Genomic DNA, 27,790 nt, shown 5'->3' with positions numbered 1-27,790 from the left:
AATCAGAGTGGCTGAGTTGACTGGTGTAGGTCTGTAGGCCCAATGCTGCTTATGCCTCCCAAGGCCTTTTGCACCCAGGTGCGCTCTGCAGACACTCCATCCCCTTCCTCTCTTGAGAGGATGCGGGAGGGCATAGGAGAGAAAGCCGTATGGAAAAGCAGCAGATGAACCAGGAAGAAAAATCATAGGCAGAGTACTCTGGGCCTCCTGGGTTGTGGAAAGGCGCTGTACAGAGGGTGGTGTGTTGTTTGTGCAGTATGGCTAAATCAGTCCTTACCCAGCAGCATCCCTGTGGGAGGCTCCATGAAGAAGAGACAAGCTCCAAGGTGATGGTGCAGGGATGACCAGCACATATTTAGCAGCTCAGAGTCAGGGAAAACAAAGGTCTCCTCACAGAGAAATGCCCCCCACTACATTGCTTATCTCGTTAGGTGTGGGGTTCTTAAGTTTGCCTTCTTTACATCTCCATGCATATAAAGAAATCCTGTTCAAATCCTAGGGCAGAAAGTTCTGGGGCTGGAAGACTGGAGGCTACGTCATCAACCCAGCCTAGTGGAAGAAATGATCACATTTTTTTTTTTTTTTTTTGAGACGGAGTCTTGCTGTGTCGCCTAGGCTGGACTGCAGTGGCGCAATCTTGGCTCACTGCAAGCTCCGCCTCCCAGGTTCACACCATTCTCTTGCCTCAGCCTCCCGAGTAGCTGGAACTACAGGCGCCCGCCACCACGCCCAGCTAATTTTTTGGGGTTTTTTTTGTATTTTTAGTAGAGACAGGGTTTCACCTTATTAGCCAGGATGGTCTCGATCTCCTTACCTCGTGATCCACCCACTTCTGCCTCCCAAAGTGCTGGGGCCACCGTGCCTGGCTGACCACATTTTATACATTGTAAAATGAGTTTATTGTAGTAGTTCTTTATCATATCCTGAAAAATACTACATATGCTTATATACATTCATATATTAAAGTGTGTATAAAATAAAATTTATAAAAAACCAGGTAGACAAGTTTACAGATGATTTCTTTTTTTTTTTTTTTTTTTTTTTTTGAGACAGGGTCTCCCTCTGTGGCCCAGGCTGGAGTGCAATGGCACAATCATAACTCATTGCAGCCTTGAACGTCTGGGCTCAAGGGATCCTCCTGTTTCAGTCTCCTGAGTAGCTGGGACTGCAGGCATGCATCACCATGCCCAGCTAATTTTTAAAATTTTTGGTAGAGATAGGGTTTTACTATATTGCCCAGGTTGTTCTTGAACTCCTGGGGCCAAGCAATCCTCCTGCCTTGGGGTCTCAAAGTGTTGGGATTACAGGTATAAGCTACTGCACCCAGGCTCAAATATTCTTTAAAGGTAATTTTGACACTGTGATTTTCCATGTGCCAGTGGAAGGGCGTATCTCTTTAATACGAATAATTTCACCAGAGTAATAGCTATAGCTTTCACCGCGTGTGCCCCTTCCGGGCACTTTGCGAAATACCTAAGATGCATTATATTACAGAATCCCCAGAGCTACCCTTTAAGGTAGGGATTATTCCCATCTCTTGAGATGTAGGAGTTGATGATTAGGGAGTTAAATACTAAGTATGCATTTTGGAACAGGAGTGATCTGGTTTAGATGGGAACTTGGTCACTTCCTGGCTGTAGAGCGCAGACAGCTTACTGAAGGCCTCTCAGCTCAGTTCCTGGTAACCATGACAGCTGTTACAAGTGCATCCCTGAAGGTCTGTAATGCGTCCAGACTCCTCTTCTGCCTGCTGTCCCTTGGCAGGCTCTTCCTTTCTCCACTAACTTGCTTTTGCACCTTGGCCATATCTGTGTGGGTCTATTTCTGGAAACTATTCAGTACCACCCACCAGTATCCCCTCCCTAATAACACAGGGTCCCGAATACTGAAGCAAATTCTGAAATCAGGCAATATTGACAAATGTGCAGAAGCATTTATTGAAATCATTTTTGATTGTTTTTCAGTATACCATCTCAAAAATATTTTATTACATTTGTCCTAAGTATTTTACTTTGGAACCTATTGTAAAGGATACTGTTTCTAAAATCTCTGTTTCCAGTTTTTCATTGTTAGTGTATAGAAATACGATTAATACTTCTGTTTTAATCTTTTATCCTGCAAGCTTGATAATCTCACTTATTAGTTTTAAAAATATTTTTGTAGATTCTTTAGGATTTTCTAAGCATACAGTTATTAATATTTCTTTTGTGAATAAGGACAGTTTTATTTCTTCCTTTCTAATTCATATGCTGTTTATTTCTTTTTCTTGCCTTATGGCACTGGCTCAGGCATCTAGTAAGATGTTAAATAGAACTTCTGGGAGTAGACATCCTTACTTTCTTCCCATCTTGGGGAAAAGCATCTAATCTCTCATCATTAGGAGCGATGTTACTTGTAGGTTTTTCATACATATGCTTTATTCAGTTCCTATTAGGTTTAGGAATTCTCTTCTATTTCTAATTTGCTGAGAGGTTTTGTAATCATAAATGGTTGTCTAACAGTGTCAAATTCTTTCTCTGTACCAGTTTATTTGTTTTTTCTTCTTTAGACTAATAACAAATTAATATGGTTAGTAGTGTATTACATTAATTGATTTTCAAACACTAAATCAACCCTATACTTCCAGGATAAATCCCACTTAGTCACAGTCTATTATTACTTCTATATATTGGTGTATATAATCTGCTAACATTTTGCTGAGGACTTTTTCCTTTCTTGTACATTTTTGTCTAGCTTTGATATCAGGGCAATACTAATCTCCTAATTTGGGAAATATTCCTTCTTTTAGGGATTGTATAGAATTGGTGTTGTTTCTCCTTCAAATGTTTGTCAGAACTCAGTGAAACCATCTGATTGAGGAGGAGGATTTTTTTTTTCCCAGTTCTAGCTCAATGTCTTTAACAGTTACAAAATTATTCAGGTTACCTATTTCTTCTTCAAAAACTTAGACTGTTTGTGCCATTTGGCTAAGTTGTTGAATTTATGTGCACATAGTTTTTTAAAAATAGTGTTTTTGTATTAACCTTCTAATATCTGTGAGGTCTGTGGGCATGTTCCTGCTTTCAGTTCTGCTGTTTATAATACATTTGGTCTGTCTTTGTCATTTTCCTGGTCAGCTAAAAGTTTATCTTTTAAATTTCTTTTGAAGAATCAACTTTTGTTTTCGTTATTTTTTTCTATTTATTTTTTATTCATATTTTCTTTTATTTCTCTTTATTATTTCCTGCTTCTGCTTGCTTTGGGTTTCTTTTGTTCTTCTTTTTCTAGTTTCTTAATGTGGAAGCCTAGACTGTTGAGTTGAGGTCTTTCTTCTTTTCTAATATAAACTTTGAATCCCATAAATTTTCCTTTAAGCACTGATTTAAATGCATACTGGAATGTTTGATACAATGTCTTTTCATTTTCATTCAGTTAAAATCGTTTCTAAATTTTCTTTAGATTGCTTTTTTGACATGTATAATTCTTAGTGTAACTTTTAGAGCAGTTTTACATTTACAGAAAAATTGAACAGAAAGTACGTTCCCACCCCTCATCCCCCGTGAGTTTCCTCCACTGTTAACATCCTGCATTGGTGTGGTACATTTGTTATAATTGGCCAACCAATATTGATACATTACTATTAAAGCCCATGGTTCACACTATGGTTCTTCCTTTGTGTTGTACAGTTCTATGGATTTTTCCAAGTGCATAATGTCTTTTATCCATCATTACAATATCATACAAAATAGATTCACTGCCCTAAAAATCCCCTGTGCTTCAACTGTTTATCCTTTCACCATCTCACCCCACAACCCCTGGCAACCACATATCTCCTTACTGTCGCTACGATTTTACTTTTTCCAAAATGTCATATAGTTGGAATCATATATTATGTGCTATTTTCAGATTGGGTTCTTTCACTGAGAAACATGCATGTAAGGTTCCTCTATGTTCCTTCATGGCCTGATAACCCATTTCTTTGTATCGCTGAAAAATATCCCCTTGCATGAAGGTACCAGTTTGTTTACCCCTTCACTTACTGGAGACCATCTTGGTTCTTTCCAATTTTTGTCAATTCTGAATAAAACTACTAAGAACATTGTGCACAGGTTTTTGTGTGGACATAAGTTTTCAACTCTTTTGGCTAAATACCTAGAAGTGCGATTGCTGGATTGTATGATACGACTGTTTAACTTCATGAGAAACTGCCAAATTCTCTTCCAAAGTGGCTGGTGTCTATGAAATCCCACCAGCAGTGAATGAGAGTTCTGGTTGCTCCATGTCCTCCTTAACAACTGCTATCTTCAGTGTTTTGGACTTCAGCCATCCTAATAGGTGTGGAGACATATTGCATAATTGTTTTCACTTGCAATTCCTTAATGATATTTGATGTTGAGTATCTTTTCATATGCTGATTTGCCATCTATATGTCTTCTTTGGTGAGGTGTCTATTCAGATATTTTGTCATTTTTTTAAACTGGGTTGTTTTCTCATTATAGAGTTGTAAGAGTTCTTCATACATTTTAGATGCAAGTCCTTTATCACTTAGTTGTTTTTTCTCAGTCTGTGGCTTGACTTTTCATTCTCTCTAAATAGTCTTTCATAGATAAGTTATCGATTTTAATAAAGTCTAAGTTATCAATTTTTTTTTTTCACGGATCACATATTGCCAAACCCAAGGTTACCTAGTTTTTTTTGTTTTGTTTTGTTTTGTTTTGGTTTTTTCCCCATGCTATTTTCTAGGAGTTTTACAGTTTTGCATTTAACGTTAAGGACTCAGGTCAGTGTTTAGATAGACTTTTTTTTTTTTTTTTTTTTTTTGCATGTGGATATCCAGTTGTCCCAGCACAATTTGTTGAAAAACTATCTTTTCTCCATGTGATCATCTTTGCTCAGTTGCCAAATATCAGTTGACTGTATTTGTGTGGGTCCATTTCTGAGCTTTCTATTCTATTCCATTGATCTATTTGTTTATTCTTTTGCCAGTACCACATTGTCTTGACTACTGTAACACTACAGTAAGACTTGAAGTTGGATAATGGATGTCTTTTGACTTTGTTCTTTAACACTGTGTTGGCTGTTTTGGGCCTTTTGCCTTTTCGTAGAAACTCTAAAATCAGCTGTTCAATATCCACAAAGTAACTTTCTGAAATTTTGGTTAGAATTTCATCTAACCTATTGATCAAGTTGGGAAGAACTAATATTTTTAAAATGTTGAATTTTTTCATCTGTGAACATGGAATTGTTTTTTATTTATTTAAATATTCTTAGATTCTTAAATCAGAATTTTGTAGTTTTTCTCATACACATCTTGCACATATTTTGTTAGATTTATACCTATGTGTTTCTATTTTTAGTGCTAATGTAAATTGTGTTGTGTTTTTAATTTAAAATTCCAATCATTCATTGCTGGTCTATAGGAAAACATTTCCTTGCCTTACTGTATTAGCTAGGACTTTCAGTATGTTGTTGAATAGGAGTGATGAGAGGAGGCATCCTTGCCTTGTTCTCACACTTAGAGGGGAGTATCTAGTTTCTCACTGTTAAGTGTGTTAGGTGTTAGGATTTTTGTAGACGTTATTTATCAAGTCAAGTTGAGGAAGATCCTCTGTATTCCTGGTTTTTTAAGAGTTATTTAAAAATCACGAATAGGTGTTGGAGTTTGTTAAGTGCTTTTGCTGGATCCATTGATATGATTATAAATACATTTTAGCTGTTGATGTGGTAGATTATATTCAATATTGAATGTCAAACCAGCCTTGCATACTAGAAAAATACCATTTGGTCATGTATAATTATTTTTATACATTTTGGATTCAATTAGATGTTTTTGTGAGGAATTTTGCACCTATATCCACGAGAGATATTAGTCTATAGTTTACCTTTCTTCTTATGTCTTATTATCCTATTAATGTCCATGGGATCTGCTATGGTTGGAAGGTGTGCCCCAGACTTTATGTTGGGAACTTAATTTTCAATGCAAAGCCGTTGAGAGGTAGAACCTGTAAGAGGTAATTAGGTCATGAGGGTTCTGACCTTGTGAGTGGATTAATGCTATTATTGTGGGAATGGGTTACTTATCATGGGAGTGGGTTCCTGACAAGAGGATGAATTTGGTCCTGTCTTGCATACTCTCACCCTCACCCTGTCTTGCCTTTCTGCCTTTCTCCATGAGATGACACAGCACAAAGGCCCTCCATAAATGCCAATGCTATGCTTTTGGACTTCTCAGCCTCCAGAAACATAAGTTAAATCAAATTCTGTTCATTAAAATTACCCAGTTTGTGGTATTCTGTTATAGCAATGTAAAGTGGACTAAGACAGGATCAGCAGCAATGCTCTCTTTTATTTATGATATTAATAGCTTTTGTCTTCTTTCTTTTTCTCTTGGTTAGCCTGGTTGGGGATTGTGCAATTTTATTGATATTTTCAAAGGAACTGTTACTGGTTTTATTGCTTTTCTCTATTGTTGTTTTGATTTCAATTTTTAAATTATTATTTCTTTCCTTTATGCTGGATTTAATTTACTCTTCATTTTCTATTTATTTATTTATTCAAGACGGAGTCTCATTCTGTCACCCAGGCTGGAGTGCAATGGCTCGATCTCTGCTCACTGCAAGCTCCGTCTCCCGGGTTCATGCCATTCTCCAGTCTCAGCCTCCCAAGTAGCTGGGACTACAGGCGCCCACCACCACGCCTGGCTAATTTTTTAAAATATTTTTAGTAGAGACAGTGTTTCACCGTGAGAGCCAGGATGGTCCCAATCTCCTGACCTCATGATCCTCCCACTTCAGCCTCCCAAAGTGCTGGGATTACAGGCGTGAGCCACCACACCCAGCCTTACTCTTCTTTTTCTAGTTACTTATGGTGAAGGCTTAGATTATTGATTTTAAATATTTCTTCTACTCTAAAATATTCATGGAATGCTATACATTTTCCTCTAACCACTGTTTTCACTGCATCCCAGAAATTTTAATAGATTGTATTAATATTTTTTCTTAAGTTCAAATTATGTTTAAATTTCTTTTGAAACTTCTTTGACCTATGTACTATTTAGACATTTGTTTAATTTCCAAATATTTTGGGATTCTCCAGCTATAATTTTGTTATTGATTTCCAGTTTAATTCCATTGTGGTCTGAGAGCATACTTTGTATAATGTTCATTCTTTTGAATTTGTTAAGATGTGTTTGTGTCCCAGAACGTGCTCTTTCTTGGTGAAATGCTGTGTGAGTTTGAAAAGAATGTGTATTCTGCCTTTGTTAGATGAAGAAGTCTATATAAGTTTATTATATCAAGTTGATTGATTGTGCTGTCAGTTCAACTATCTTTACTGATTTTCTGCCTGCTGACTCTGTCAATTACTGGTAGAGGGGTGCTAAGTCTCCAAATATAATTGTGGCTTTGTCTATTTCTTGTGGTTCTATTAGTTTTTGTTGGATATATTTTGATACTTTGTTGTTTTGCACATACACATTAAGAGTGGTGTGTCGTTTTAGAAAATGTTATCATCACATAATGCCCTGCCTTATATGTGATAATTTTTCTTGTTCGAAATTCTGATTTACCTAAAATTAACAGGTACTTCAACTTTCTTTTGATTAGTGTTAGCATGGTATATCTTTCTACATTTCCATATTTTAAATCTAGCTTTGCCTTACTTTATATTTAAAGTAGGTATTTCTTATAGACAACATAAGTTGAGTATTGGTCTTTGATCCACCCTAACAGTCTCTGTCTTTTAATTGTCATAGTTAGAACACTCATATTTTAAGTAATTATTGATGTAGTTGGATTAATATCTAACACATCAGTATTTTTAAAATTTGTTGCCCATATTCTTTGTTTCTTTTTGTCTTCCACTCTTTTGTCTGCCTGCTCTGGTTTTCACTGAGCATTTCCTATAATTCCATTTTCTCTCCACTCTTAGTATATCAAATACACTTCTTAAAAAAATGTAAGTGTCTGTCCCAGAGTTTGCTATATACTTTTACAACTAATCCAAGTTCACTTTCAAATAACACTGTACTGTATTGCGGGTAGTAAAAAAACCTTACACAGAATATTCCCAATTCCTCCCTTCCGTCCCTTATAACATTGCTGTAATTCATTTCCCTTCTCTATTAGTTATGCTCACTGAATATATTGTTGCTATTATTATTGTTATCTGTTAGAATAATTAAGATTGAGAAAAATAAAAATTTTATTTTACCTTTATTTATTCTTTCTTCATATTTCTTATTTTTTTTCATGTAGATCTGAGTTTCTAACCTATATTCTTTTTCTTCTCCCCAAATAATTTTTTAAAACATTTCTTGCAAGGCTGGTTTACTAATGACAATTTTTTTTTTCAATTTTTGTTTGAGAGTCTTTATATCCCCTTTATTTTGAAGGATAATTTCATTGGATATAGAATCTAGGTTAGTGGTTGTTTTCTTTTAACAAATTACAGATTTCCATTCACTCTCCTCCTGTTTGTATGACTTCTTTTTCTTTTCTTTTCTTTCTTTTTTTTTTTTTTTTGACAGAGTCTCACTCTGTCACTCAGGCTGGAGTGCAGTGGTGTGATCTTGGGCTCACTGCAACCTCTGCCTCCTGGGTTCACGAGATTCTCCTGCCTCAGCTTCCCTAGTGGCTGGGATTACAGGCATGCCCCAATATGCCTACTTTTCGTATTTTTAGTAAAGACGAGATTTCACCATGTTGGCCATGCTGGTCTTGAACTCCTGACCTCACGTGATCTGCCCGCCTTGGCCTGTCAAAGTGCTGGGATTACAGGCATGAGCCACTGCACCCAACCCTGCTTGCATGATTTCTAAAAAGAAGTCTATGTTATTCTTACTGTTTTTTTTTTTTTTTTTTTTGTCTTCAGGTAAGCTGATATTTTATTCTCTAAATTCTTTCTAGATTTGCTCTGTCATTGATATTCTGCAGTTTGAATATAATATACCTTGTGCAGTTTTGATACTTACCCTGCTTAATGTTTTTTGAGCTTCCTGGATCTACAGTTGGTGTTTGCAATTAATTTTGGAAATTTCTCAACCACTCTTACTTCAAATACTTTGTTTTTCTCTCTTTATTATCCTTGTGGCATTCCCATGACGTGTATGCTACATTTTAGTAATTGTTCTACAGTACTTGGATATTCTGTTCTGTCTTTTTCATCCATTTATTTTTTTCTGTGAATTTCAATTTTGGAAGTTCCTATTAACATGTACAAAAGCTCACTGATTCTTTCCTTGGTTGTAATCAGTCTACTTATGAGTTCTTTAAAGGCATTCTTCATTTATTACCTTTAAAAAAATTCTAGCATTTCCTTTGATTATTTCTTAGAATTTTCATCTCTATATTTATATTACCCATCTGCTCTTGCATGTTTTCCAATTTTTTCTATTAGAACCCTTAGCATATTTATCATAGTTATTTAAAATTTCTAGTCTGATAATTTCAAAAATTCTGCCATATCTGTCTTGTTCTGATGCTTCCTTTGCCTCTTCAGACTGTTCTTCTTCTTCTTCTTTTTTTTATAACATGCCTTGTAATTTTTTTGTTGTTGCTGTGCTGTTGTTGTTGAAAGAGGTATCAGGTAAAAGGAACTGAAGTAGTATGGTTAGGGAACATTGTGTAATTTTAATTTTTTTTCATTTTTAAAATTAAAATTATGACCCAGGACATGGTTTGTCTTGATGACTATTCCATGTAAACTTGTAAAGAATATGCATTATGCTGGTGTTGTGATAAATGTTCTATAAATGTCAATTAGATTCAATTGGTTGATAGTATTCAGTTCTTCTGTCTCTTTGCTAATTTCCACTTGTTCTATCCATAATTGAGAGGAATATGTTGAATTATTTAACTATAATTATAAGTTTGTCTATTTGTCCCATCACTTCTATCCAGTTTTGCTTCATGCATTTTAAAGCTATATTGTTATGTGCATACATTTATGTTTGTAATGACTTCTTAGTGAATAGACTTTTTTGTCATTTGTATTATCTCTTTTTCTGTCTGGTAATTTTTCTTGCTCTGATTTTCTCCTTATATAAATATAATCATTTCAGGTTACTTTTAATTAGTATCTCCATGATGCATTGCTTTCTGTTCTTTTACTTTTAATCAGCATTATATTTTATCTATCTATTATCTATCTATCTATCTATCTATCTATCTATCTATCTATCCATCTATCTATCTTACTTATATATAAAATCAGCCATATTTACGTGAGTTTAGTTGATAGCATATAGTTTTTTAAAAAAAGTCAGTTTAGACAGTCTCTATCTTCTAATTGGTGTGTTTAGACCATTTGTAGTTAATGTAATTTATTAAAAGGTTTAGATGTAGGCCTACTTTTTATCATTTGTTTTTAGTTTGTTTCTTAAGTTTATACAAGTGTGTGTGTGTGTGTGTGTGTGTGTGTGTAGATAGATAGATAGTACTTTCTATTGTAAAATACACAACATAAAACTTACAATTTTAATTGTTTTAAGTGTATAATTCTTTGGCATTGAGTGCATTCACAATGTTATACAACCATCACCACTATTTCCAGAACTTTTTCATCATTTCAAACAGAAACCCTGCAACCATTGAACAATAACCCCCATTTCTTCTTGTTTCCAGTTCCCTTGTAATCATTATACTACTTTCTATCACTATAAATTTACCTATTCTAGGAACTTCGTATACATAAAATTAAGTAATATTTGTTATTTTGTGTCAGGTTTATTTAACTTACTATAATGTTTGAAAGATTCACCCATGTTGTAGTATGTATCAGATTTTCATTTCCTTTTGAGATTGAATGATATTGCATATATACACCACATTTTGTTTATCTACTTATCTATTGATGGCCATTTGGGTTGTTTCTACAGTTTGGATATTATATAGAATGGTGCTGTGGAAATTGGTGTACAAGCATTTGTTTGAGTCCGTGTTTTCAATTATTTTGAGCATATACTTAGAAGTGGAATTGGTGAACGATATGGTAATTCTATGTTTAAAAATTTGAAGAACTGATAACTACTTTCCACAGAGGCTTCACCAATTTACATTCCCACCCACAGTGAATAAGGGCTTCAATTTCTCCACATCCTTGTTATTTTGTTATTAGTCTTATTTTTTATGAATGTGATCTGGTGTCCCATTGTGGTTTTATTTTGCATTTCCCTGATGAATAGTGATCTTGAGTATCTTTTCATGTGCTTACTGGTCATTTGTATATCTTCTCCGGATGAATGTTTGTTTAAGTGCTTTGCCCATTTTTTAATTGGGTTGCTTGTTTTCTTTTTGTTATAGCTGTTGATTTCCAGTAATTTAAAAAATATATTCTGGATATTACCATTATCCAATATGTGACTTGAAAATATTTTCTTCTCACTCCATGGATCGTTCTTCTACTCTCTTCATAGTATTCTTTGATGTACAGTTGTAAAAATGTTGATAGACACAAAATTATTTGACTTCTAAATTTTTGCCTATATCCATGGTGTTATACCCAATAAATCACTGCCAAATGCAAGGTCATGAAGCTTTTCTCCTATGCTTTTTTCTTTTTTTCTAAGAGTTTCATAGTTAGAGCTCTTTTGTTTATTTTGAGTCAATTTTTATATGTGGCATAAGGTTGAAATACAATTTGATTCTTTTGCATGTGGATATCCAGTTTTCCCACTACCATTAGTTGAAATGTTAGTCTTTCCCCCATTGAATGGTCTTTGCATCCTTGTTGAAAATCACTTGTTCTTGTATGTAAGGGTTTATTTCTGGCAATTCTATTTCATTAGTTTATATTATCTGCCTTTATGTCAGTACCACACTGCTTTGATTATTGTAGCTTTGTGGCAAATTTTTGAATGAGGAAATGTGAGTCTTCTACCTTGTTTATTTTTCAAGATTATTTTGGCTATTTGGGGTTCCTTGAGTTTCCAAATAAATTTAAGATAGGTTTTCTATTTCTGAAAAGAAACTTCATTGGCATTTGATAGGAATTATGTTGTAATGATATCTTAAAAATACTAAGTCTTCAAATCCATAAACACAGAATATCTTTTCATTTATTTATGTCATATTTAATCTTTCTCAGAAATGTTTTGCTATTTTATGAGTACAAGTCTTTTGCCGCATTGGTTAAATTTATTCCTAAGTATTTTATTTTTGGATGTTAACGTAAATTTTAATTCCTTCTTAACTTCTTTTAAAAATTCATTGTTAATGTATAGAAACACCACTGACTTTGTAACTCATAAATATGTTGACTTTTATTAGTTCTAACATTGTTTTTTGTGGAATGTTTAGGGTTTTCTATATATAAGATCATATGATCTGGAAGCACAGATGACAGGTCTTTCTTTTCCATTTGGATGTCTGTATTTCTTTTTCTTGACCATTTCCTCTGGTTAGGACTTCCAATCAGTTGTTGAATTTAAGTCTTGAAGACCAACATCCTTATATAATTTTAGTCTTAGAAAAATAGTTTTCAGTCTTTTGCCATTGAATCAGATGATAGCTGTGGACTTTTCATATATAGCTTATATCATACTAAGGAAATATCTTTCTGTTGCTAGGTTTTTTAGTGTTTTCATGATGAAAGGATTGTGAATATTGTCAATGCTTTTTCTACATCAATTGAGATTAGCATGTCTTTTTTCTTTATTCTATTAATATTGTGTATCACATTATTTGATTTATATTCATTGCATTATCACTGGATATCAGAAATAAATCTCACTTAGTCATGACTTTGGCATCTATCTATTGCTATTATCTATCAATCAGTTTATCTTACCTATCTATTTTATAATGTACTCCTTATTTCTCTTCTTGTTATGGGACTTTAATGACATGCATATTAGACCTTTTGTTACTTTTCCACCCATCTCTCAGGCTCTGTTTTTTTCCCCCAATTATTTTTATTTTTGTTGCTCAGACTAGGTAAGTTTTCCCAGTCTTTCAGATTCAGTGACTTTCTTCTTTCATCTCCATTCTGCTATTGATCTCATTCAATGAATTTTTTAAAAGTTTAATTGTGGCTGGGTGTGGTGGCTCACACCTGCAATCCCAGCACTTTGGGAGGCCGAGGCAGGCAGATCACGAAGTCAGGAGATTGAGACCATCCTGGCTAACACAGTGAAACCCCGTCTCTACTAAAAAGAATACAAAAAATTAGCCGGGTGTGGTGGCGGGCACCTGTAGTCCCAGCTACTCAGGAGACTGAGGCAGGAGAATGGTGTGAATCCTGGAGGCGGAGCTTGTAGTGAGCCAAGATTGTGCCACTGCACTCCAACCTGGGCGACAGAGCGAGACTCCATCAAAAAAAAAAAAAATTAATTGTATTTTTCAGTTGTACAGTTTTTATTTTATTCTTTTATGTATCTTACATTTCTGTGCTAAGACTTTATAGTTTTTAATTTATTTTGAAAGTGTTTTCCCTTATTTCTTGGAACATAGTCATAATCACTGCTTTAAAATCTTTGGCAGTTCCAACACTCTGTCATCTCCAGTTTGCTGTCTATTTGTCATTTTTTTTATTTTGAGTAATCTAGAGATTTTTGCATATGTCAAGTAATTTTAGAAGGATCTTAGACATTTTGAATATTATACTAAGGGGCTCTGGGTCATATGAATCTTTTGAATAATGATTTATTATTTATTTTTTGTTATTTTGTTCATTTTATTTCAGTAGGCAATCAATCAATTATGATATTCAGACTGCAAGCCCACAGTCTGTGGGTTCTGGTTCCAATTTAATTCAGTTTTCAAAGTGCTTACAAGGATATTCAGATCTGTTATTCATGTGTGTCACCCAGTGCCCAGTCTGGGACCTGGGAGGTGTTGTAGTTCTCAGTGCCTTGGTATGTTTCTTAAGGACAGATCCATGTACATGCTGCTTCGGTGCAAGATCAGGAGTTCATACACAACTTTTTAGAATCACTTTCTTGAACATTGTCTTTTCCACTCTCTACTAAACACTCATTTACCCCTAAAGATTTTTCTTCCTGGCCTGATTAGTTTCACTGCTCCACTGTTCACTTCCTGAAACTATGTCACCTCTAGGATCGAGTAGGAAGATGATAGAGAGAAAAAAGCATGTGGCTTATTCTTATGCTTTTGGGACCACAGTTTCTCTTGTAAAAGAGAAGTGTTTCCCTCCTTCATGGTTTTAGGTATGAGACCAGCCACTGTTGTTGCTCTGTCACTGTAGGATTGCCTAGTGGCTGGAGCAGGAGAGAATAAAACACAACCAGAAATGCAGAGAATTTTCCCTAATATCTGACTTGTAGGGTTCCCTTTTATGATTTTTTGATAAAAAATACAGGGCCTATCTTAAACATTTTTCTGACTGTGCCTGGTGCACAGTTGCAGGCTCTGCACTGCCTTCAAGTTCAGGCTGAACAAAACAGAGAAAGGAAACAAATAGAGACTCACTTCCATTTTGGCAGCATTTTGGTGTCTGTTTTCCTTCTCTAATTTGCCTTCTACTTAAAAAAAATCAATTTTGTTTTATTTAAAAACCTAAGATCACTGCTCCATCTAGTCTGTCCAAGATTTTAGTTGTAGTTGGTGAGGGAGACAGAGCTTTCTCCATATTAACTAAAACTAGAACCCTGGCAGCTATTCTTATTCCCATTTTACAGTTGAGAAAACTGATTTTACAAGATTCTATTTTGTTTCCTTTTGTTTTGTTTCTCTCTAAAATCCAATAGGACTAAATGACAGAACTAACCTTACTCTATCTTATCCCAACGCTCCTTATCTACCTGCCAACTGTCAGTTCAAGAAGTCGAAACCCAATTTGAAGATGTGGAACAGAGACTAAAGCACAGATGCCACGAGCCAACTTAGCTCCTGCCTAAGTGAGTTATGACAGCAAGATCTCTTGCCTGGAGATCAGGAAGCCTACATTATCCTTTTTTTCTTTTTTGCCCAAATCTTTAGTCAATCCTGCTCCTATCTCAGGAAATGGGTTTTATTTGTAAAAACTTATACTTAGAAATATCTCTAACGATTCTCTCTCTGCTGGCATTCCATGATTAGCAGAAGATGTCATCCAGAGTCTCAGTAAAGGAAGAAACCACTGGAGACTGAGTTACATAGGTATGATCCTATGCAAAATGAATGGGGCTCAAGTTGTATTACACTTGATGGTTAAGCAAGATTTATTAACACAGGGAAAGAGTAGGGGAGTGGTAGACAACCCTAGCTTTGTGGCTTCTAGTAGTTCTTTTTCCTTCTGGTTACATCAGCCTCAACCATTCCTCCCTTACATTCTATATTTGCATTTTTATGAGGCTGTGCCATCCTCAAGCTTGGGAGTGGACATGAGATTGACAAGAAAAATCAGCATATTTTATCCTCCTCTTTGCCATAGAGATGGGTGCAGGGATAGCCACATGACCTATGCCTATTCAATCAGAGCCTTTCGTTCTGAAAAAAAAAAAGTGAAAGAGGAACTTGATTTCTCTGCTGTATTTATTAAGCTGGCAAATGCGCAGCAAATGCTCTTGATAGTCATCTTTTCCATATGAAGGAAGAGTTTCTGGAAGGTGAAGCCAATGCAGAAGGACTTGAAGTCAAGAAGATGGGGACCTACAGAGTCTTAAAGATATTGTTTGAGACTCTAGATTCAGTCACACCAGAAGCCACCTCCTTTTAGATTTTTCCATTTATGTGCATCAATAAATTATCTTTGTGCTTAGACCAGCATGAATTGAATTTCTTCCACAACCCAGATGGATACCAGGGTGGGCTAAGGAGCTAAGTAGTATGGCATTGGGAAGAAGCCAAGAATGACCCTAGAATTTTGGGGGACTGCAGCAGAGATACTGAGAACTTTATAGCGGCGGGGGGAGGGGTGGTTGGCAGGAGCAATGTGAAATGACTTCTATGAATACATATTTTTTGCCAGATCTTGGATTGTTTGTTTCAGAAGGCCAAGATGTTTGAATTTTTTTCTTGAAGATGAACACTGAGGAGGTACCTGAGTTGGGCTGGAGCAGCTTCAGCTTTTCAGAGAATGCAAGTTAATGTGGCAGCAAATCTTCTACAGAGAATTGATCAGAGATCCCCCAAAAGTAAGGGGTGAGTTAGTCATTGACATGGTTTGAATCTGTGTCTCCACTCAAATCTCATGTCAAATTGTAATTCCCAGTAGTGGAGGTGGGGCCTGGTGGAAGGTGATTGGACCAAGGAGGTGGATTTCTCGTGAATGGTTTAGTACCAATCCCTTGGTGCTGTTCTCATGATAGCGAGTGAGCTCTTGCAAGATCTGGTCGTTTAAAAATGGAGCATCTTTCCCCTCACTCTCTCTTGCTCCTGCTCCTGTCATGTAAGATGTGCCTGTTTCCCTTTCACCTTCTGCCATGTTTGTAAGTTTCCTGAGTCCTCCTTGGAAGTCAAGCAGATTCCAGCATCATGCTTCCTGTACAGCCTGCAGAACCATGAGCCAATTAAACTTCTTTTCTTTATAAATTACCCAGTCTCAGGTATTTCTTTATAGCAATGTGAGAATGGACTTATACCGTCATTAATTGCTCTAGCTCTGCTGTTAGCAGTACCCTAATTGACCAAACTTTGCACCAGGTGTTGCAACAATGGCTTCATCTCAGGCAACTTGGAAAAACATCAGCATTTTCACTTGGAACCTGTGGAGCCCAAGGACCCAAATTCTAGTCCCACCCAAATCTTACCCTTACTAGCTCTGATCATCTTGGGATAAGCATTAATTTGGTATTAGTTTCCTCAGCAATCTCTAGTTTGTGTTTGTTTTAATAATAATGCCTGTCCCATTTAGTTGACATGGCCCTTTGAATGTGAAATGAAATAATCTCTGTGAACAGGCTTTGGGAACTTGAAGAGTTAAGCCAGTCCAAGGGAAGGTCACTCAAGAGATGCTTGAAATTCTTGAGTCCTGCCACACTGTAGATTTTCTGCTTTCAAAGAGCTCTGTTATTCTGAAGTGGAAAGTGGTTTCAATTCCATTAAATCAAGGAAAAGGCAATTGGAGGCCCTAAATTGGTCATGGCTACCCTGGGAGGTAGTGAGCTCCCCATCACAGGGAGGATTTAAGCATCTAAATCAATACCTGCTAGAGGGGCTATGGAGATTTCTCTTTTTTTTGTAGAAAGTGATTCATAACAGGCTGTGTTTTGGATGCTAAGGTCTGGTGTGTCCATTTCGTGAATTCTCAACAGGGTGACTTCCCATTTGTAACCTGTGCAATATCATTGCCCCTTTAAAGAAATTCAAAGTGTGCTGTTTCATGACAGGTTTGCTGTTGTTATTTAGTACTTTTTTGTATTTTCAAAAGCCTGTCTCTCCCTCTGCTTTTCAATACTTCCATCTCTAGCCTTCTGGTTCACAAAATCCAAACACATTGTCCTGAATAAGTAATAACGAAGAAATCTACAAGAAAAGATTTGTGGCACTTGCTAATCAGTTTAATAATGGAGGATATTTCCACCACATTATATGGAGACAAATTAAAAGGCCAAGGAGAGCTCCCAGAAATCATCTGTTCGTGTTAACAAAGTGAATATTAATGAAAAACAAAATTGAGTTCCTCTTGAGTCTGATTTTCATCAAATCATACAGGTATTAAAAAATAGCTATAGAAATCCTATCCATTAGTAGTTAATTCAAAATCACTTTGGCCTCTGCTCTATTTTTGACTATTACCTCTCTCATGGGCAGAGAAGCCAGTCACCTTGCTGGACCCACCGTGCCATGAGGATCAATAATGGTGCTAATTTAGTTCTTTATGGACCAAATATCTAGACAGTGGAAATGGGAATTAAGTTAATGATGCCCATGGATGGGAAGAGGGGCAAGAGGGGCACCAGGGAGCATTTTGCTTGTTTCCTCTGGCAACCAGGTTCAGGTTGCCTAAATGATCAATGATCTAAATCCTACAGAACTCAGAGGCCTTGTGGAGACCAATATGGCCTTTCCAGGAAAGGGGTCATGCCCAGCTGCTTGTGTCCACCTTCTGGGCCTCTCTGTGCCTTTGCCCTGCCCTGCCCTAAATGGCCCAGCAGGGGCACTGCTCAGGATGAGGAAGGGTCTGAAATGCCATGTGCGCACCCAGCTTTCAACAGAGAGCTGCTGGGGAGTGCCTCCAAGAGGAGCCCAACATAACTCACTGGAGGCTGCTGCTAGTACTCCCCTTTGGGGATGGAGGGAAGGTTAATGGCAATTGCCATTATAATATTAGGACACATTTGAGATTCATGGGGCAAGAAAAGGGCCTGGAGGGAATTAACAGCTTCTGGTGAGAAGGAGGCAAGGACTCTTGGTGCGTACAGGCTCTCAGACCAGCTCCAGGACATTTGGAGTCTTTAGGGAGAAGGGAAGGTGCCAGGAAGAGGAAGGGAAAATATGGGTGTAAGCAAGACACTTGGGAAGAACATGAAGGCAAACATGGCCAGATTGCATGTGTGTGCTGAGGGCTGACCACTTTATCCACAATGTGACCCTCCTACCTCGGCGATGTCAGGAAAAGCTGTGTTCACTCCAGCCAGCTTTTATTACTTATCTCATCTGACATGGCCGGAACCTAGGAGGAACTGGCTGTAGCCCCTGGGGTGTGGTCAGGATAGCAGGGGCTACAGCCCTCTAAAGGCTGTCTGAAGCTCCTTGCTGCACCCCATGTCCCCAGAAGACACCATCAGAGAAAGTTGCCCTGTACAGGAGAAAGTGTCTCTGGAACTCTCTTTCCAACAAAATGGAAGGCCACAGAATGCCAGCATCATGCTGTGTTTGTGTGGAAGTGATACAGGCTCCTCTCCATAGGACTCAGGTGAGTCCCTCAGGCTGGCTGGGACCAGAACCAGTTCTTGGTCCCTTCTTCTTGCTTCAAGTACCTGAGCCAGTTAGATGGACATAACTGCTATTTCCTGACAGCCGCCCTAGGCTCCGAGCTCTTTCTGTAGACCAGTTTCCTGGGCTGACTCATGGTTTCTCTGTTTGCCTATAACATAAGACTTACATGCTTGTCTTGCACAGGACTTTTGACTTGAGTCCCAGCTTGTAATAGCTTCTGCCTCAGCTCCCTCCAACGTTCAGACTCTGTTTCTCAATAGCCAGGAATAGTTAGGAATAGTCAGGAATAGTTAGGAATGCTTTCAGCTGCAAGGAAAAGAAAACCGACAAAGGGTTCAGAAACACAGGGGGCTTGTTTTACTCATACAGCAATTATTCTGGTTACAGATATTTCAGTGCATCAACAATGCCATCTGCGCGGTCTGTTTTTCTCCTCCGTCCCCTCAGCTCATTGGTTTTATTCTCATGTTTGCTGCCTCGTGGTTGCAAGATGGCTGCTCAACCATCGGGTGTCACATCTACATTTAATGCAGGAAAAAGAGAGAGAAGGGCAGTGGCAATTGTAGCTTTTCCATCCATCTGGGGAAACAAAGACTGCCTTGACAGACAGGCACCTCTCCACTGGCTAAGGTTGTTGGGGACCAACCATGCAGTGGCTGGATTTTCCTAGAGCCAGTCCAATTTTGGTATGTGCAGGACACTTATTGCAAGAATATACTGAGTGTCAGACCCTATCGTAGGCTTTTGGGGGAAGGAAGGGACAGAGGTTAATGGATGGCAAGTTCATTTTCACAGTAGCCTGGGAGAAACTATGGATAAGAATGCTGCAGACAACACTGTCCTCCTCCTGTCAAACGCTGCCAATCCTTAACTAGTGAAGGTGGATGGTCTGGCCTCAGGGCATGGCTAGATTCAATGCCCCTGATGACTACTTGGGGGAAGAGGACAGAGATGCCCAATACTGGACCTGGCTGTGTCATTTCAAGTTTGCCTGGTGTGGATGCCCCCCATTTTCTTCCAACTGTCTGCTATACGGGATAAGAGGCCAGCCCAGCCCCCTCTCTACCCAGACGGCTGTGCCAGCCCACATCTTGCATTCAGACCCGGCTCTGAGGGCGGCGGGCTGGCAGTCACCACCCTCCAGATGACCAATTCAAAACACATGGGGACCTTTGCAAGCCCTTGGAAGACATGCTATTTTTCTCTGCCTGCATAATTGTTGAGAAGGAAGCCAGAAAAGGTGTTCTAATTAATTAGAGAAGGTATTTGAGGATGCCACTGTGTGCTGGACTCAGGACCAGAATCCAAATGTCCCACTTATCTGCTTCCACCACTGCGACCCTGAGCTGCCCCTCTCCTTCCCTGCATTCGTATTTGTGTGTAAACTGCAGCTTGTGACCGAAGCCTTATTAGCTGGTCAAAATTTTACTTTTAAATGGACCGTTAACCTACTCAGAGCCCAAAGCGCACTGGTAATGTAATACCTCAGCCTCCTGTCGGGCCTCAGAGTGAACCAGGTCAGAAATGACATCTATTTCTCTCCATTATCCCACAGATATCCAGAGCACGTTCTCACCCACAGGATTCCTCAGTCTGGAAAGACTTTCCCTGTCCAGTTTGTTAATCCAAGCTATGCCATTGACTTGGACAAGTCACTTTGCTACCCTGAGCCTCAGAGTCCCCATCAACAAAATGGAACTAGCTGTTTTATTAAAAAAAAATCTCGGTGACCATCAGAGAGATGACAAGACACAGAGCTGAAATGAAGGTAGCTTGGATTCCACCCCATTCTGGTTTGGGAAGTTGGGTGCCTCCCACTGGGCAGCTCTTGAAACTCCCTCCTCTGAAAGTGGAGGTGGAGACATGGATAAAGGTCCCTAAGACTGAGATAAGAGATCCTTCCAGTCTCATGGGTCTTCTCGGCAGAACTCTTGCTTGGCTGGAATTCCATCCACTCTCTGCAAGGCATAACTTCCTGTCTCCTAGGGAGAGGGGCTTATAAAAAGGCATAAAAATGAGGCTTCTAAAGACATCCTGGACGTCAACTAGATGTTGCAAAATTACATTTTGATGAGTTCAGTGTAAATGAACCAGAAACATATGGATTCAATTTCCCTTGGAATCCACATGGGTTTAAAAACCAAGGAGGCGGGGGAGAATGCATTTGGGGAAGAGCATTTTAGGTCTCACCAAAATCCCCGCATTTGTAAACAGCAGTTTGAGGTTTATGATGATTGCGTCCCGGGCTGGGTTCCTTTCCTAATAATAGAATGTACAGGATGTCTTGTAGCAGCCTCACAAAATGTATTCAGGCAAAAATACCCAAACGCTGCCCTCTCCTTCTGCTCCTGGGTTCTATGGAACTCTGCAGTGGCCTCCCAGATTTCCTGCCCTGGGTTTGACCCCACAAGTACCCTCTTTGCTCCTTCTGCTTCTGCAAAAATAGCATCCCAATCAGGTCCACACAATCAGTGATTGTCAAATGCCAGGTTTATCCTAGGGATTTCAGCAAGTGCTACATCTTAGTAAGGTGGGCAGCACCACCCCTGCTTTAAAAAAAGAGAATCGAAGTCCAGGACATTCGGCCCAAGGCTGCTTAGCTGGTAGGTGCCAGGGCTGGCACGGGAGGCCAGGGCTTCTGAACTGAAGTCTGGAGATCTTTCCACCATAAACGATGTATTTCTATTCCTCAATTTCAGAGAAGGCTAAGGGAGGTGTTTGTTTATCTGGAACTGCTGTAAGGTGGTCTGCCAGGAGGCTGGAGGAGGTGCTAATGGAGCCATTTTCATGGTGGGCCCAGAGAAGTGCTTCGAATTCCGTGTGGTTCCTTGGGGAGTTCCCTGAGAGAAGGAATGGAAAAGCTGAGGGAAAGAATAAGCTTACTGAATCCCCAGGCCCCGGCGCCTTACTTACTCTCCTTTGTTCTACGTATTGAGCTTTCAAGTATGCATTTAATTGTAGGAGGTTTCATAGTTTAAGTTTCAAAATCGTGGATCCTGAGGATTTTTGGTTGCCTCCCATTGCCCTCCTGCCAGTCAATGGGTTAGTGTTGGCTTCTCGTCTGCTCTTTGTGCTGGGGGGGGGTTCTGTACCCACTCTCAGATGGGATTGCTGGAAGTGTGGATGGACACACAGAGCCCTTTGAGTGACGCTTTGGTGCTCAGTCCTCTGACCGGGCAAGAGGCAGAAATGCAGGTCGGGACCCTGCCTCCAGCAGGCTTGAAGTCTGATTTTGTTGAAAAGACAAAACCCAGTTCCAGGAGTCACCTTGGAAAGACGACCATGTGAGATAACGAGCAGGCTGGTTCTGGGCATCGAAGACTCCAGCCCTGTACAACCACCCACTAATCAAATAATGGCCCAGTAGAAGCCAGTTGGATGGGCCAGAACTTTGGAGGTAGTGCTTCTGAATGACTTGGGCCAAAGCACAGAAGGGGCAGAGACTTCTTGGCTCTCAGCTGATGGAAGGAGCCACAAGACTCCACTGTATTGGGTCCCCCAGGGGAGGAGCTGCCTGGCCCCGCCTAAGTACATCCTGCAAAGCACAGCCAGGATGGAGATGGGCCGGAGGAGCCATCTGATTGTTATTAGGCTGTGTGACTTTCTTTATTGGCAAACAGTCTGTCAGCAGCTTCTTCCTGCAGAGCGGCCCAGATGTGCTTACAAAGCGTTCTGTGTCCTTCCCGTCCACACCCAGCCCCCACACGCATTGCCACTTTGCCAGACTTCGTCCTGGTCCCAGGAGTCCAGCTGTGGCCAAGGCAAGGCTTAGTCAGGAGCCTGAGGAAAGAAGCTCGCCCCTCTGGGTGGCCTCATGCCAGCCACCCCTTGTCCATGTGCATGGGTCTCATTCCCCCTCAAGGTGCGGGAGGTGCCCTGGGTGGGGTTGGAGGGGGTCCTGGCCTCACGCCCTGGGGTGCAGGTTGGGGTGGACAGAACCCTACTGCGAACTGATGTTTGCACATGTTCGTCTTCAACTTGCCATACTACTGGGGTGGTTTTCATCTGTTATTGGGTCTAAATCTCCTCTCTGAGAATTCTCATGGGAGAACCACAAAAAACACGGGGACTGCTGGCCTCTCATGGGTCTTTAATAGGTGGGCTGGCCCCAGACATGACTCCCATGATTGGGGAGGCGGCTCCCCAAGTCTCTCTTAAGAGAGGCCAGTATCAAGCATGTTTCTCCTCTTGAGAAGGTGGGAAACGGGTGCCAAATTGTGCCTAAGCATACAAGAGCCTGGGGGATATTAAATGTTTGGAACAATTAAAGTCCCATTACATGAATGTCCATGGAGTGTTTTCCTCCCATCCTACACATATTGTCTTTCTTTAGGTCACAGAATCCTGAATTTCCCTTGCGTGACCATGCTCCCCTGACTGTCATACCCTGTGGTCATATGAGCCAATACATTCCCTTTCTTTACCTAGGTTAGTCTCGCCTGCCTCTCCCACCACTTATGGCCAAGGCTCTAGATAGATTCAGGGTCCTATACCCACCATTGACACTGGCCTGCCTTTTCCTGGTCATTTTTCTGTGTAAGTAACCCTAATGAAGAAAAATGAAGTGAGGCGTGGGTAATTTTCTTTCTTGCATCACCTGTGTTCTTCCTTGAGTCCTTCAAGTCTACATGAAGTTTCTTTTCTTTTCTTTTTTTTTCCGGACTGTTCTGATGATCATAAATGAGGATGTATACTTCAGCCACAAACTTACTGCATGTCTGATGTTATCAGCCTTAGGGATACCCTTGCCTATGCCTTCTTGCTTAGAGGGGAAACAGGTCTGGAAAGAAGACAGGAGCTCTCGGGGTCATTCAGAAAGCCCACAGCCAAAGAAGGCTTTCAGAAGCTGCGTTGGTTGCAAAGCATCGCCTTACCAGCAAAGGCTACTGCCTGCTCAAATGTCACCCAGATCTCACCAAGTCACCTTTCTTGGTCCAAAAAATGCTCTGCTGCAAACGTAGTCTTGTAGGGGTCTTGATGATGAACTCACCATCCATCCTCTCTGATTTGATAAAAGTAGATCAATCATGAAAATTAACCTCAGCTCACAAGACATCCATTGGCATAGAAAGAGAAATAGGTCTTCCTTATGGTCAGTGAGACTTAAGTCAGCCAGGAGCAGGGTGGAAGATAAGGGGCTTCTACAAAAGTTTCCCTGCTCCTAAAAGGAGATATAAGAGAGAGGCAAATCCTTTCTTCTTCTGGACCTTATTATTTCTACATGTGACTTTCCTACGTTGAGAGCCAGCCATCTTGAGACTCGAGGAAAGTCATCTTGATGCCAAAGTCTGAGTGTGCTGGGAGGACAGAACGGTGAGATGAAGGGTTCCTGGGCAATGAGGACTCCCTGAGTTACAAAGTCATCAAACCCCAGAGTCCTGGCTACTTCTGGACTTCTTGTTTTATGGGATATAAACGTTCTTGTTGTTTGAACCAGGCGGAATGGGGGTGTCTTCTTCTTTGATACTGGAGTTGCTCTGGTCAGAGTAAGCGACCATGTGCCTTTGTCTAGCATTACAGGGCATAGGCATTTACAGCACTAATTGCCATCTTTATTGACCCTTGTCTCTCTCTCTCTGTCCCTTTGCTCTGTTAATCTACGGCCTGCCTCTCCCCAGTGTGATAGCTGTTAGAGCTGCGTGGAGCCTTACTCTTCATCTGGTTGAGAGTAGCTGAAGTTCACAGGGAGGAAGGGACTTAGGGACTTGCTCATGGTGCATAGAAAGTGTGGAGCCAGCAGGAGAACTCAGATCTTTCTTCCCTAGCTCTGAGCTTTCTCATGTTGTTCAGCTGTTTGCTGTCCTGCTCTGTCTGTCTCTCTGTGTCTCCTCCATACACCTTCTCAGGTCTCCTTCTCCTTCTGTCTCCTCTGCCCGAGATAAAGGGACCCCTTCACTTAGAGCTGGATGTGGCAGCTCTGCTGGGGACTAGGGGGATCCGAAGGAGCCTGTGCTAAGGAAACAAGCCGGTGTTGGTGGAAACTATGTCTAGATGGTCACAGAGCAGCAGGACGGGGTGCTGGGGTTCTGCATGAATGACCATCAGGTGGCGGGATCCATGGACAGTTCACAGCCTTGGGAACTGGCCGTGCCGCATGGCCCAGCTCATGGAGAAGGCTCAGCTGTGGCTCCTTCCCAAGCCATCCTGCTTCCCACTGACTTGGAGAGACAGCCGGTTGGTGCGGGGTTTGTGTGGGTTTATTTACTCTTAATAACAAGCTCATATTTTAGATATTCCCCCTGGGTATTTCTGCTCATTTGGGCTTCAGTACAAAACCATGAATCCACACACAAAATGTGTGGATCTGAAAATTAGGATTACACCCCAGCATCCCACTAATAGAGGCAGTCTTCCTTTGAAGGAACGAGGGGTCTCTGTCCTGCTCTGGCTGGCCAAAGGAAAACCACGATGGGGCCATGCTTGTTACCGGCGAGTTCTGGACGCATCCTCTACCATCAGCATCTGTTCTCCCCTTGGGTCTTCGTTAATTCAGTTAAGGAAACATTTAATTAGCAACTGTTGAGGTTGGATGCAGCAGTCCACCCTGGGTAGAAGATACACAGTTGCTTGCTCCAGAACCTTCCATCTATACGCAGAGGTGAGAAGGAAGAATGTACACACACTGGGGCATGTAAAGCTCTGCCATGGAGAATAGAGCTGGTGGGTAAAAGAGGCCTCCAGGGTCCATCTGACTCTCCCTGACTGGTTAAGAAGGCTTCCTTGAATGGGTTCTCAGCTCCAACCTCACGCATGCCTGCAGTCCAGTTTCTCCCGGAAAAGCTGTTTCCACTCTCAACAATTCTACCTGGAGCCCTCTCCCCTAACCTCCGGCCTGCTCCCAACCCTCCCTGCACAACCAATGAAAGCTGACCTCAAGTAGCACCAAAAAAAGCAGACCTTGTACGGATTGTCATTTTCTTTCCCTACCACCAGATGGCGCCCCAGCTTGGCCTCCGCAATGATGGGACTCTACAGAGAGGAAGCGTCCCTCTTCCCGTCTAAGGCCAATCCCTCCCCGTGCACCCTCAATCCCATCTCTCTCCTGTTCTCAAGGCCATGGCCTCACCCGGGATCCCCTCTGGCATCTTGTAGTGTGGATATTCTACCCCCTTGGACCATTCCCATCTACCTATGAACACCTTCCCTCTCCAGCCCACTTCATCCAGTTTGCATCCTGCCACACTGTCAAATATTCATTTGGTGAATGTCCCCAGCGACCTCCATGATGTCCACCAATCCAATGGATGTTTTTTGTGTGTTTCGTTAGATGGAGATCGCTACTCCCACCTTGATGCACACGCACGTTCCCTCCCTCGCTCCGTGTTGGTTCAATCCCCCTCTTCCACTCAACTTTCAAATGTTGGGTTCCTAAAAGCTCAGTTCTACCCACACTCTCTCTCAGGTAAGCCCACCCATTATCCCACTTTTAACATAAAGACTGCTCCCAAATGTGTGGTTTTAGTCCAGACCTGGCTTGTGTATCCAACCTCGACTTTTGTTATTTCACTCTGGCTGTGTGGCAATCCTATCAAGATTAACATGTCTGAAACTGAACTCATAACTCATCATCCAGCCCCAACCACCACCGTGTGACCGGTAGAATTCTAAGACATCCCCAGAGTTTCTCACTCCTCTCGTGCACAAGCCCTATATGATCCCTGGGTCTCTGAGTGCCATGGATCTTATTTTCATGATTAGGTTATGCTATACAGCACAGTTGAGTTTTAGAAAGGGAGACTATTCAGGTGGGACTAACTTAATCCAGTGAGAGCTGTAAAAGTAGAGAGATTTCTCCTGTTGGTGGCAGAAGAGGAGTTCAGAAAAACTCAACTCAAAGGAGGTTTTTATTGCTGTTGATGAGGCTCCAGGAGTGGCCTCTAGGAGCTGAGCATAATCTGTGGCCAGGAGCAGTAATCAGATTGAGACTTCAGTCCTACAACCACAAGAAGCCGAACTCTGACAACAATCAGTGAGCTTAGAAGAGAACTCCACTCTCCAGGTGACAGCCACAGCTTGGCTGACACTCTGACGGAAGCTCCATGAGACCCTGTGCCCGGAGACTGACCGATAAAAACCGTGAGCTCATACATCTGTTTTGCTTTAAGTCATGAGATTTGTGATAAATTGCTTTGCAGCAATACAAATTAACATATTCCCCTATAGCTTTTCAACTCAGTAGACGTCACCATCATCCACCACCTTGTTTTAGCCAGATGTCCTTGAGTTTTTCCTTTCTCTTACTCCCACATCCAACTCCTCAGCAAGTCCTCCCTCTTCTGTCTTAAAAACTCATCTTGAACCTCTCTGCTTTTTCCCATCTTAGCTGCTCCCATCCTTCCTCGACCCTATTACACTTGCCCCATCACTATAGCAGGTGTTCACCGCCATACCGGGGCAATTCAATCCATTTTCCATTCAGCAGCCAGAGTGCTGTTCTGAAATCATTAATGGAATCATGCTATCTCCTATTTAAAATCCATCAGCACCTTCCAGCTGCATACACATCAAGTGACATCCAAGCTTCTCAATGCATTCTGCAAAGTTCCCTGGGACCTGGCTCCTGCCTGTGTCTACAAACTCATTTCATACCCTCTCCCTCTCGGCCTGGCAAGACCAGTTATTTCCTTCATAGCACACATCACAATTGTGACCTAGCTTATTTAAGTGGTGTGTGTGGGGGGGGTGTGTGTGGGCGTGAATGGGTAGGCGTTTGTCTTTTCTACTAGACTGTAGACTCCATGATGCCTGAGATCATTTCTGTTTGTGTTAACCATTATCATATACAGGGAAATCCCTTGCAACATGATTTTCCTTTGGGGCTGAGGTGGAACAAAGGCTGTTTCCCAGGCCTTTGATGTGCTTTGTAGAAAGCAGGAACTCCCTGTGAAGCACCCAAGTACAAAGTGTACTGATGGGGGCCAAGGAGGGGCGTGGGAAGGCGAACAGGTGTCTCAAGGGCTCACTGACCATGTGAGGTGAGCTAGACTGGCCTC

The sequence above is a fragment of the Mandrillus leucophaeus genome, unplaced genomic scaffold, assembly GCF_000951045.1.
Source record: "Mandrillus leucophaeus isolate KB7577 unplaced genomic scaffold, Mleu.le_1.0 Scaffold48, whole genome shotgun sequence".
Classification (NCBI taxonomy): Eukaryota; Metazoa; Chordata; class Mammalia; order Primates; family Cercopithecidae; genus Mandrillus; species Mandrillus leucophaeus.
The sequence above is the reverse complement of the archived record's forward strand: the minus strand, read 5'-3'. Positions refer to the sequence as shown.